The following is a 10862-nucleotide window of genomic DNA, read 5'->3' as shown; positions in this document are numbered from 1 at the left end:
ATGGCCTCAATCATATAAATGCATATATACATGGAATAATGGACATATAGAATCAAACAAATCAAAGATTACAATTATAGAAAGAGAACAATGCACACAAGAATGAAAATAAGTGGTTATATGATGTAACCACACCGTTTGGCTCAAAACTCACATGCTTGTGTTCTTAGCTCAAAAACCATGTTCCAAAATAAATTCTTCAAGAAAGTTCAACAAGAAAATATTTTTTTTTAAATTGGTAGGGTGCCCTAAAAATAATTTTTCTTGGAAAAGAAATCATCACCCTAACCAAATAGTCCTAATATAAAAAGAAATGATAGAATATATACAAATTATAACTAACATGCAACCTATCATGCAATGCAACAACTAATCTAACAAAGGCAAAAATTGAAAAATTAGCGTTGAAAGGAAATTGTTACCCATGGAGATCGGTCGGACGACCTCCCCACACTTAGAAATTTGCACCGTCCTCGGTGCATGCAAAGAAGAGCAAGGTGGATGGGTTGCTACAATTGATGAGCTCCTTCAAAAGGTTGTGTGGATGAACTTGTTTGTTGCCCCATTTGAAGCTTTTCCATTCCTTCTTTCTTGGTGGCCAACCTAAAAGGAAGGAAAAAGAAAGAGAATTAAGCCTACAACAAAGATAGCAAAGCAATTAGAACATAGGCGGGGGCTAATGCCAAATAAGAGTAGGGTTCTCACTACATGGTAGCTATAACATGTGAGTGAGAAAACAATATAAGCTAAGGCATATTAACTAATACTTGATGCAAAAGAAAAGTCAGAACATGAAGAGCATTCAAAAGCATTAAGTTCAAATAGAAAGAGTGAGTCATGAAAGATATGTAAGCTCATATCAATGCACAAAGGATATAAGGATCATCAAAAGTTAAGCATTGAATTAGAAATTTCATTACCCATCAATATCAAACAAGTCTAGAAGCACCAAGATTAACCAAGAATTTCTCAACAATTGAGTAAGAGAATTCAACACCATTATTAAAATAAGAAATTTAAAAAATAAAAGGGAAAACAAGTTACAAAAAAATAAAATTAAAATTGAATGAATGAAAACAAGGAAATGCAATAAAAGAAAATGGAAGAAAATTTTTTTTTATTTTTTTTAATAATTTTTTTATTATTATTATTATTATTATTATTATTATTTTTTTATATTTTTAAAAGAAAGAAAGAAAAATTTTCCAAGAGAGGAAGAAGAAAGAAAAAAAATAGAAAGAAAGAAGAAGGAAAGAAGAAAGAAGGAGAAAGGAGAAAGGAGAAAAACAGGGTGCAAATCGGTGCATATGCGCCATGCGTGCTTATGCACGGATGCAGCAGGTACAATCCGTGCGCGCGCGCCATGCGGGCTTACGCGCGGATCGCCTGGCACAAAGTAGGCATAAAGTGGGCACAACTATCTGGTTTTTGTACCAGGAATGTGATATGCACCACCTCCGCGCGCGCGCACTGCGCGCTTGGGCGCTGATTCCCATTTTTTTTTTCAAAGAAGCACAAAAACAGAATTTAATACTCTCCTAATCTATAAACATTCTAAAGCAATCAAAAATCAAATTTAACAACAAATCTTTTTGGTTTTTTGAAAAAATTTCAAATACACTAGAAACAAAACTTATACTACAAGCAAAATGTAACCTAACAACAACTATTCTAATCAAAGCATGAATGTAACAAACAACCTATCAATAAAAGCAAAATGCATAAGAGTATATAAAATAAGAAAAACTACCTACAATGGCAACTCCAATCACTTATTGACCAAATCTAAAAGAGAGTGGAAAGAGTTTACCATGGTGGGGTGTCTCCCACCTAGCACTTTTAGTTTAAGTCCTTAAGTTGGACATTTGGGAGGCTCCTTGTCATGGTGGCTTATGCTTGTATTCATCCTTGATCCTCCAAGAATGCTTGCTCCTCAATTGATTGTCAGAATTTCCAACCATTTCCACCAAGCTTGGGTGAGATTTTCCCCAAGATATGAGCTCCCAAAATTGATCCTCATATATTCCCGGATCCTAAATCTTGTTTTTGCACCCATCTTCAAGTTGATCATCATAGCTCCAATTGGGTGGTTTAGCCTTGGAATTCTCAAAGAAGCCTCCAAACAACTTCCTAGACCCATGAAATTTGGTTCTACACCAACCATTGCTATTCAACTTTGAGCATGCAATCATTATGAACTTAGAGTAATGTTTCCAACCACTACACAACTCTTTCTTACTCTTAACTCCACAAAGAGCTCTAAGTTGACCATCATTTTCAATCAAACCATATTCAAGTGAGAAAGTGAAGATTATAGGTAAGGATTTTACCCACTTGAATGTTATGTTAGATGGTGACTTAGGAAGGGACATCTCCAATGGTCTTGTAAGTTCCATTCCATTGTGCTCTTCTTTGACTATCTCCACCTCTTTACAACTTTCCTTAACTTCAACCTCTTCCTCTTGGTGGCTTGCTTCCAATTCAATTTCTTCTTCATTGCTCACCAAGGGCATGAGAGGTTGTGCATCTTCTTCTTTGATCTCCATGTCAAGCCCAATAGGAGAGGATTCAATTGTACATAGGAATTCCTCAATGATTGAATCCATCTCTTGGTCAACCTCTTCAAAGACTTCAACCACTTCTTCCGGCTCAATTATCTCAACTTTCTCCCCTTGTGGCAATCCTTGTTTCAACTTCTCTTCTTCACCTTGAAGCTCTAAACTCACTCCCTCACTATGCTCCTTGGTTGCTTCTCCACATTCATCAATGGGAGTTCCTTGATTGCTTAGTTGGGAGGAGGCCATATTGCTAATGGCTTCTACTAGGATAGCCATCTTGGCTCCTTGCTCCTTAAACTTCTTTTCATTCTCCTCTTGTCGCCTTAGGATATGAGATTCAAGATCTCTCAATTCATACGTGGAGGCTTCATCGAAAGGTGATGGTGGGAGAGAAGGTTCATTGTTTAGGAGGAAAGGTTCATAATCAGAAGTTGGTTCATCTTGGTAAGGGTATGGAGGTGGTGTATATTGAGGTGGTTCTTGAGAGTAATTGTATTGGAATGGTGGTGGTTCCATGTATGGTTCATATGGCTCATAAGGTGGTTGGTTTGGTGGATATGGATTGGGATCATATGGATGTGTTTGGTGGTATGGGGCTTGTGAGTAAGGTGGTTCAAAGTCATGTTGAGGGGGTGGTTCATAGGCATGTGGTGGTGGTTGTTGACAATCACAATAAGGGTCACCACATCTATTAGATTGATATGCATTAGAATGAGAGTTATACCCATAAGAATCCGGAGGTTATTGTTGCCAAGAAGGTAGATCAATCCCTTGAGGCTCTTCCCATCTTTGATTATTCCATCCTTGATGCACATCTGATGAGCGGATAATTTATACGCTTTTTGGCATTGTTTTTAGTAGGATCTGGTTACTTTTAGGGATGTTTTCCTTAGTTTTTATGTTAAATTCACATTTCTGGACTTTACTATGAGTTTGTGTGTTTTTCTGTGATTTCAGGTATTTTCTGGCTGAAATTGAGGGACTTGAGCAGAAATCAGATTCAGAGGTTGAAAAAGGACTGCTGATGCTGTTGGATTCTGACCTCCCTGCACTCAAAGTGGATTTTCTGGAGCTACAGAACTCGAAATGGCGCGCTTCCAATTGCGTTGGAAAGTAGACATCCAGGGCTTTCCAGAAATATATAATAGTCCATACTTTGGCCAAGAATTGACGACGTAAACTGGCGTTCAACGCCAGCCTTCTGCCCAAATCTGGCGTCCAGCGCCAGAAAAGGATCCAAAACCAGAGTTGAACGCCCAAACTGGCACAGAAACTGGCGTTCAACTCCACAAATGGCCTCTGCACGTGCAACACTCAGGCTCAGCCCAAACACACACCAAGTGGGCCCCGGAAGTGGATTTATGCATCAATTACTTACTCATGTAAACCCTAGTAGCTAGTTTATTATAAATAGGACCTTTTACTATTGTATTAGGCATCTTTGGATTACCTTATGATCCTTTGATCACGTTTTAGAGGGCTGGCCATCTCGGCCATGCCTGGACCTTCACTTATGTATTTTTAACGGTAGAGTTTCTACACTCCATAGATTAAGGTGTGGAGCTCTGCTGTTCCTCAAAGATTAATGCAAAGTACTACTGTTTTCTATTCAATTCTTCTTATTTCGCTTCTAAGATATCCATTCGCACCCAAGAACGTGATGAAGGTGATGATTATGTGTGACGCTCATCATCCTTCTCCCTTATGAACGCGTGCCTGACAAACACTTCTGTTCTACATGAATTAAGCTAGAATGAGTATCTCTTAGATCTCCTAACCAGAATCTTCGTGGCGTAAGCTAGAATGATGGCGGCATTCAAGAGAATCCGGAAGGTCTAAACCTTGTCTGTGGTATTCTGAGTAGGATTCAATGATTGAATGACTGTGACGAGCTTCAAACTCGCGAGTGCTGGGCGTTAGTGACAGACGCAAAAGGAGGGTGAATCCTATTCCAGCATGATCGAGAACCGACAGATGAATAGCCGTGCCGTGACAGGGTGCGTGAGCATATTATTCACTGAGAGGAGGGGATGTAGCCACTGACAACGGTGATGCCCTTGCATACAGCCAGCCATGGAAAGGAGTAAGACTGATTGGATGAAGATAGCAGGAAAGCAGAGGTTCAGAGGAACGAAAAGCGTCTCCATTCGCTTATCTGAAATTCCTACCAATGATTTACATAAGTATCTCTATCCCTATTTTATTAATTAATATTCGAAAACACCATTATCACTTTATATCCGCCTGACTGAGATTTACAAGGTGACCATAGCTTGCTTCATACCAACAATCTCCGTGGGATTCGACCCTTACTCACGTAAGGTATTACTTGGACGACCCAGTGCACTTGCTGGTTAGTTGTATCAAAGTTGTGACAATTATGAATTAAGATCAGAGCACCAAGCTTTGGAGCCATTACCAGGATTTGTTCGAGCCTGGAGATCACAATTTCGTGCACCAAGTTTTTGGCGCCGTTGCCGGGGATTGTTCGTGTATGGACAACTGACGGTTCATCTTGTTGCTCAGATTAGGTAATTTTCTTTTTATTTTATTTTTCAAAACTTTTTCAAAAATCTTTCAAAAATATTTTCAAAAAAAAATTTTTCTCTTGTTTTTGAAAAAAAATAAAAATATTTTCAAAAATAAATTATTCTATGGTTTCAGAATTTTTAAGAATGAATTCTAGTGTTTCATGAAGCATGTTGAAGCCTGGCTGGTTGTAAAGCCATGTCTAAATTCTTTTGGACTGAGGCTTCAACTAATCACTTCAATGCATGTAATTCCATATATCACATGCTAAAGCTTGGCTGGCCATTGGCCATGTCTAGTGTTTTGGACTGGAGCTTTCATTGAAAGCTTGGCTGGCTAGTGAGCCATGTCTAATTCCTGGACTGAAGCTTTAGACTAACATGGCAAGATTCCTGGAATTCATATTAAAAATTTTGGAATCCTTATTTTTCCTTTTAATTTTCGAAAAATATAAATAAAAATCCAAAAAAATTAGAAAATCATAAAAATCAAAAATATTTTTGTGTTTCTTGTCTGAGTATTGAGTCATGTTATAAGTTTGGTGTCACTTGCATATGCATCTAGCAATTTTCGAAAATATCATGCATTCATAGTGTTCTTCATGATCTTCAAGTTGTTCTTGGTAAGTCTTCTTGTTTGATCTTGATGATTTTTTGTTTGGTGTCTTTTCATGTTTATCATATGCATTCTTGAATTCTTAGTGCGTAAGCATTAAGGAATTCTAAGTTTGGTGTCTTGCATGTTTTCTTTGCATTAAAAATTTTTCAAAAATATGTTCTTGATGTTCATCATGACATTCAAAGTGTTCTTGGTGTTCATCTTGACATTCATAGCATTCTTGCATGCATCACATGTTTTGATCTAAAAATTTCATGCATTGCATCTTTTTAGTGTTTTTCTCTTGCATCATAAAAATTTCAAAAATCAAAAAATATCTTTCCCTTTTTCTCTCATCAAATTCGAAAATTTGGATTGACTTTTTCAAAAAATTTTTAAAATCAAATTGTTTCTCATGAGTCAAATCAAATTTTCAATTTGAAAATCTTATCTTTTTCAAAATCTTTTTCAAAAATCAAATCTTTTTCAAAATTCTTAGTTATTTTCGAAAATTCCAAAAATATTTTTCAAAAATCTTTTTCATATTTTTATACCAAATTTTCGAAAATAATTTAATCAATTAATGTTTTGATTCAAAAATTTGAAGTTTGTTACTTGCTTGTTAAGAAAGATTCAAAACTTTAAGTTCTAGAATCATATCTTGTGATTTCTTATGAATCAAGTCATTAATTGTGATTTTAAAAATCAAATCTTTTTCAAAACTAATTTCTATCATATCTTTTCAAAATATCTTCTTATCTTATCTTTTTCAAAAATATCTTTTCAAAATATCTTTCCTAACCTCTTAACTACTTATCTTTTCAAAATTGGTTTTCAAAATTTGTTTTAACTAACTAACAAACTTTTTGTTTGTTTCTTAACTTTTTCAAAACCACCTAACTAACTCTCTCTCTCTCATTTTCGAAAATATCTCTCCCGTTTTTCAAAATTTCTTTTTAATTTATTAATTATTTTAATTTTTAAAACTTAATTTTCGAAAATTACTAACAAATTTTCAAAAAAAAAAAAAAAAAAAAAACCATTTTCAAAAATCACTAACTCTTTTTCAAAATAATTTTCGAAAATTTTCCTTCCCCCATCTCATTCTACTTATTCATTCATATCCTAACATCTCATCTCACATCTCAAAGCCTCCTCACAGTTGTGTTTCTTCCTTTACATCACATCCTTTATCTCCCCCCTCTTCTTCTACTCACACAGGGATCCCTATACTGTGGTATAAAGGATCTCTATTATTATTATTATTTTTCTGTCCATTCTTCCTTGTATATGAGCAGGAGCAAGGATAAGAACATTCTTGTGGAAGCAGATCCAGAACCTGAAAGGACTCTGAAGAGAAAATTAAGAGAAGCTAAAATACAACAATCCAGAGATAACCTTTCAGAAATTTTCGAACAGGCAGAGGAGATGGCAGCCGAAAATAATAATAATGAAAGGAGGATGCTTGGTGACTTTACTGCACCTAATTCCAATTTACATGGAAGAAGCATCTCCATTCCTGCCATTGGAGCAAACAACTTTGAGCTGAAACCTCAATTAGTTTCTCTGATGCAGCAGAACTGCAAGTTTCATGGACTTCCATCTGAAGATCCTTTTCAGTTCTTAACTGAATTCTTGCAGATATATGATACTGTAAAGACTAATGGAGTAGATCCTGAAGTCTACAGGCTCATGCTTTTCCCTTTCGCTGTAAGAGACAGAGCTAGATTATGGTTGGATTCTCAACCCAAAGACAGCCTGAACTCTTGGGATAAGCTGGTCACGGCTTTCTTAGCCAAGTACTTTCCTCCTCAAAAGCTGAGCAAGCTTAGAGCTGATGTTCAAACCTTCAGACAGAAAGAAGGTGAATCTCTCTATGAAGCTTGGGAAAGATACAAACAGTTGACCAAAAAGTGTCCTTTTGACATGCTTTCAGAATGGACCATCCTGGATATATTCTATGATGGTTTATCTGAGCTATCAAAGATGTCACTGGACACTTCTGCAGGTGGATCCATTCACTTAAAGAAAACGCCTGCAGAAGCTCAAGAACTCATTGACATGGTTGCTAACAACCAGTTCATGTACACTTCTGAAAGAAATCCTGTGAATAATGGGACGCCTATGAAGAAGGGAGTTCTTGAAGTTGACACTCTGAATGCCATATTGGCTCAGAATAAAATATTGACTCAGCAAGTCAATATGATCTCTCAGAGTCTGCATGGAATGCAAGCTGCATCCAACAGTACTCAAGAGGCTTCTTATGAAGAAGAAGCTTATGATCCTGAGAACCCTGCAATAGCAGAGGTAAATTACTTAGGTGAACCTTATGGAAACACCTATAACTCAACATGGAGAAATCATCCAAATTTCTCATGGAAGGATCAAAAGCCCCAACAAGGCTTTAATAATGGTGGAAGAAACAGGTTTAGCAATAGCAAGCCTTTCCCATCATCAACTCAGCAACAGACAGAGAACTCTGAACAAAATGCTTCTAATTTAGCAAATCTAGTCTCTAATCTATCTAAGGCCACTGTAAGTTTCATGAATGAAACAAGGTCTTCCATTAGAAATCTGGAAGCACAAGTGGGCCAGCTGAGTAAAAGGATCACTGAAATCCCTCCTAGTACTCTCCCAAGCAATACAGAAGAGAACCTAAAAGGAGAGTGCAAGGCCATTGACATAAGCGCCATGGCCGAACCTGTGAGGAGAGGAGAGGACGTGAATCCCAAGGAGGAAGACCTCCAGGGACGTCCAGTGATCAATAAGGAGTTTTCCTCTGGGGAACCAAAGGACTCTGAGGCTCATCTAGGGACCATAGAGATTCCATTGAACCTCCTTATGCCCTTCATGAGCTCTGATGAGTATTCCTCTTCTGAAGAGAATGAGGATGTCACTGAAGAGCAAACTGCCAAGTTTCTTGGTGCAATCATGAAGCTGAATGCCAAACTGTTTGGCATTGATGCTTGGGAAGTTGAACCTCCCTTGTTCATCAATGAACTAAGTGATCTGGATCAACTGACATTGCCTCAGAAGAGACAGGATCCTGGAAAGTTCATAATACCCTGTACCATAGGCACCATGATCTTTAAGGCTCTGTGTGACCTCGGTTCAGGAATAAACTTCATGCCCCTCTCTGTAATAGAGAAACTGGGAATCTATGGGGTGCAAGCTGCTAAAATCTCACTAGAGATGGCAGACAGCTCAAGAAAACAGGCATATGGACAAGTAGAGGATGTATTAGTAAAGGTTGAGGGCCTTTACATCCCTGCTGATTTCATAGTCCTGGATACTGGAAAGGAAGAGGATGAATTCATCATCCTAGGAAGACCTTTCCTGGCCACAGCAAGAGCTGTGATTGATGTTGACAGAGGTGAAATATTCCTTCAATGGAATGAGAACTCCCTTGTGTTTAAAACTCAAGGATCTCCCTTTGCAACCATGGAGAGGAAGCAGAAAAAGCTTCTCTCAAAGCAGAGTCAACCAGAGCCCCCACAGTCAAACTCTAAGTTTGGTGTTGGGAGGCCACAACCAAACTCTAAGTTTGGTGTTGAACTCCCATATCCAAACTCTAAGTTTGGTGTTGGAGAGTCTCAACAAAGCTCTGCACATCTGTGAGGCTCCATGAGAGCTCACTGTCAAGCTATTGACATTAAAGAAGCGCTTGTTGGGAGGCAACCCAATGTTTATCTAATTCTTATTTTTATTGTTTTTCATGTTTTCTTAGGTTCATGATCATGTGGAGTCACAAAATAAATATAAAAATTGAAAACGGAATAAAAAATAGCAGAAGAAAAATCACACCCTGGAGGAGCATCTGTCTGGCGTTCAAACGCCAGAACAGAGCATAGTTCTGGCGCTGAACGCCCAGAATGGGAGCATCCTGGCGCTGAACGCCCAGAACAAGCATGGTTCTGGCGTTCAACGCCAGAAATGGCAGCAAAGGGGCGTTGAACGCCCAAAATGGGCACCAACCTGGCGCTGAACGCCCAGAGTTGTGTGCAAGGGCATTTTACATGCCTAAATTGGTGCAGGGATGTAAATGCCTTGACACCTCAGGATCTGTGGACCCCACAGGATCATCTCAGGATCTATGGACCCCACAGGATCCCCACCTACCTCATCATCTCTCTTTCCCTTCATGATCATCCCTTCTTTTTTTTTCCATTTACCACTCACATCCATACAACCACTACCTTCAAAATTCAACATCTCTCTCCCACCCAATCCCACCCATATGGCCGAATACACACCTCCATCCATCTCCTCCATATCCTCTTCTTCTTCTTCTATTCTTTCTTCTTTTGCTCGAGGGCGAGCAACATTCTAAGTTTGGTGTGGTAAAAGCATAGCTTTTTTGTTTTTTCCATAACCATTGATGGCACCTAAGGCCAGAGAAACCTCTAGAAAGAGGAAAGGGAAGACAAAAGCTTCCATCAAGGGTCTATAGCTCAGTGGTAGAACATTTGACTGCAAATCAAGAGATCCCTGAGATACCTCAGGGGATACATTTTCTTCCACACAATTATTGGAAGCAACTAAGGGTGGAACATCAAGAGCACTCCATCATCCTTCATGAAATCAGAGAAGATCTAAAAGCAATGAAGGAGGAGCAGCCAAGGGAAGGAAGAGACATAGAAGAGCTCAAGGACATCACTAAGGTGGACTCATTCCTTGTTCTTACTTTCTCTGTTTTTCATTTTCTATGTTATGTGCTTATCTATGTTTGTGTCTTCATTACAAGATCATTAGTAGTTAGTAACTCTGTCTTAAAGTTATGAATGTCCTATGAATCCATCACCTCTCTTAAAATAAAAACTGTTTTAATTCAAAAGAACAAGAAGTACATGAGTTTTGAATTTATCCTTGAACTTAGTTTAATTATATTGATGTGGTGATAATGCTTCTTGTTTTCTGAATGTATGCTTGAACAGTGCATATGTCTTTTGAAGTTGTTGTTTAAGAATGTTAAATATGTTGGCTCTTGAAAGAATGATGACTAGGAGACATGTTATTTGATAATCTGAAAAATCATAAAAATGATTCTTGAAGCAAGAAAAAGCAGCAAAGAACAAAGCTTGCAGAAAAAAAAAAAGAAAGAAAAAAAAATAGGCGAAAAAAATAGAAAGAAAAAGAAAAAGCAAGCAGAAAAAGCCAATAACCCTTAAAACCAAAAGG

The 10862-nt window shown here is 37.8% G+C and overlaps 1 non-coding gene across 1 annotated transcript; it reads right to left on the bottom strand.

Moving 5' to 3' along the window:
- Positions 1-7508: 7508 nt before the first annotated feature.
- Positions 7509-7616, bottom strand: LOC112761583 (small nucleolar RNA R71). Its single transcript, XR_003181971.1, has one exon. It is a non-coding gene; the product is annotated as a small nucleolar RNA R71 (small nucleolar RNA).
- Between the last annotated feature and the right edge of the window lie 3246 nt (positions 7617-10862).

The sequence above is a fragment of the Arachis hypogaea genome, chromosome 16 (assembly GCF_003086295.3).
Source record: "Arachis hypogaea cultivar Tifrunner chromosome 16, arahy.Tifrunner.gnm2.J5K5, whole genome shotgun sequence".
Taxonomy (NCBI): Eukaryota; Viridiplantae; Streptophyta; class Magnoliopsida; order Fabales; family Fabaceae; genus Arachis; species Arachis hypogaea.
Note: the sequence above shows the minus strand (reverse complement) of the source record. Positions and strands in the feature narration are given on the sequence as shown.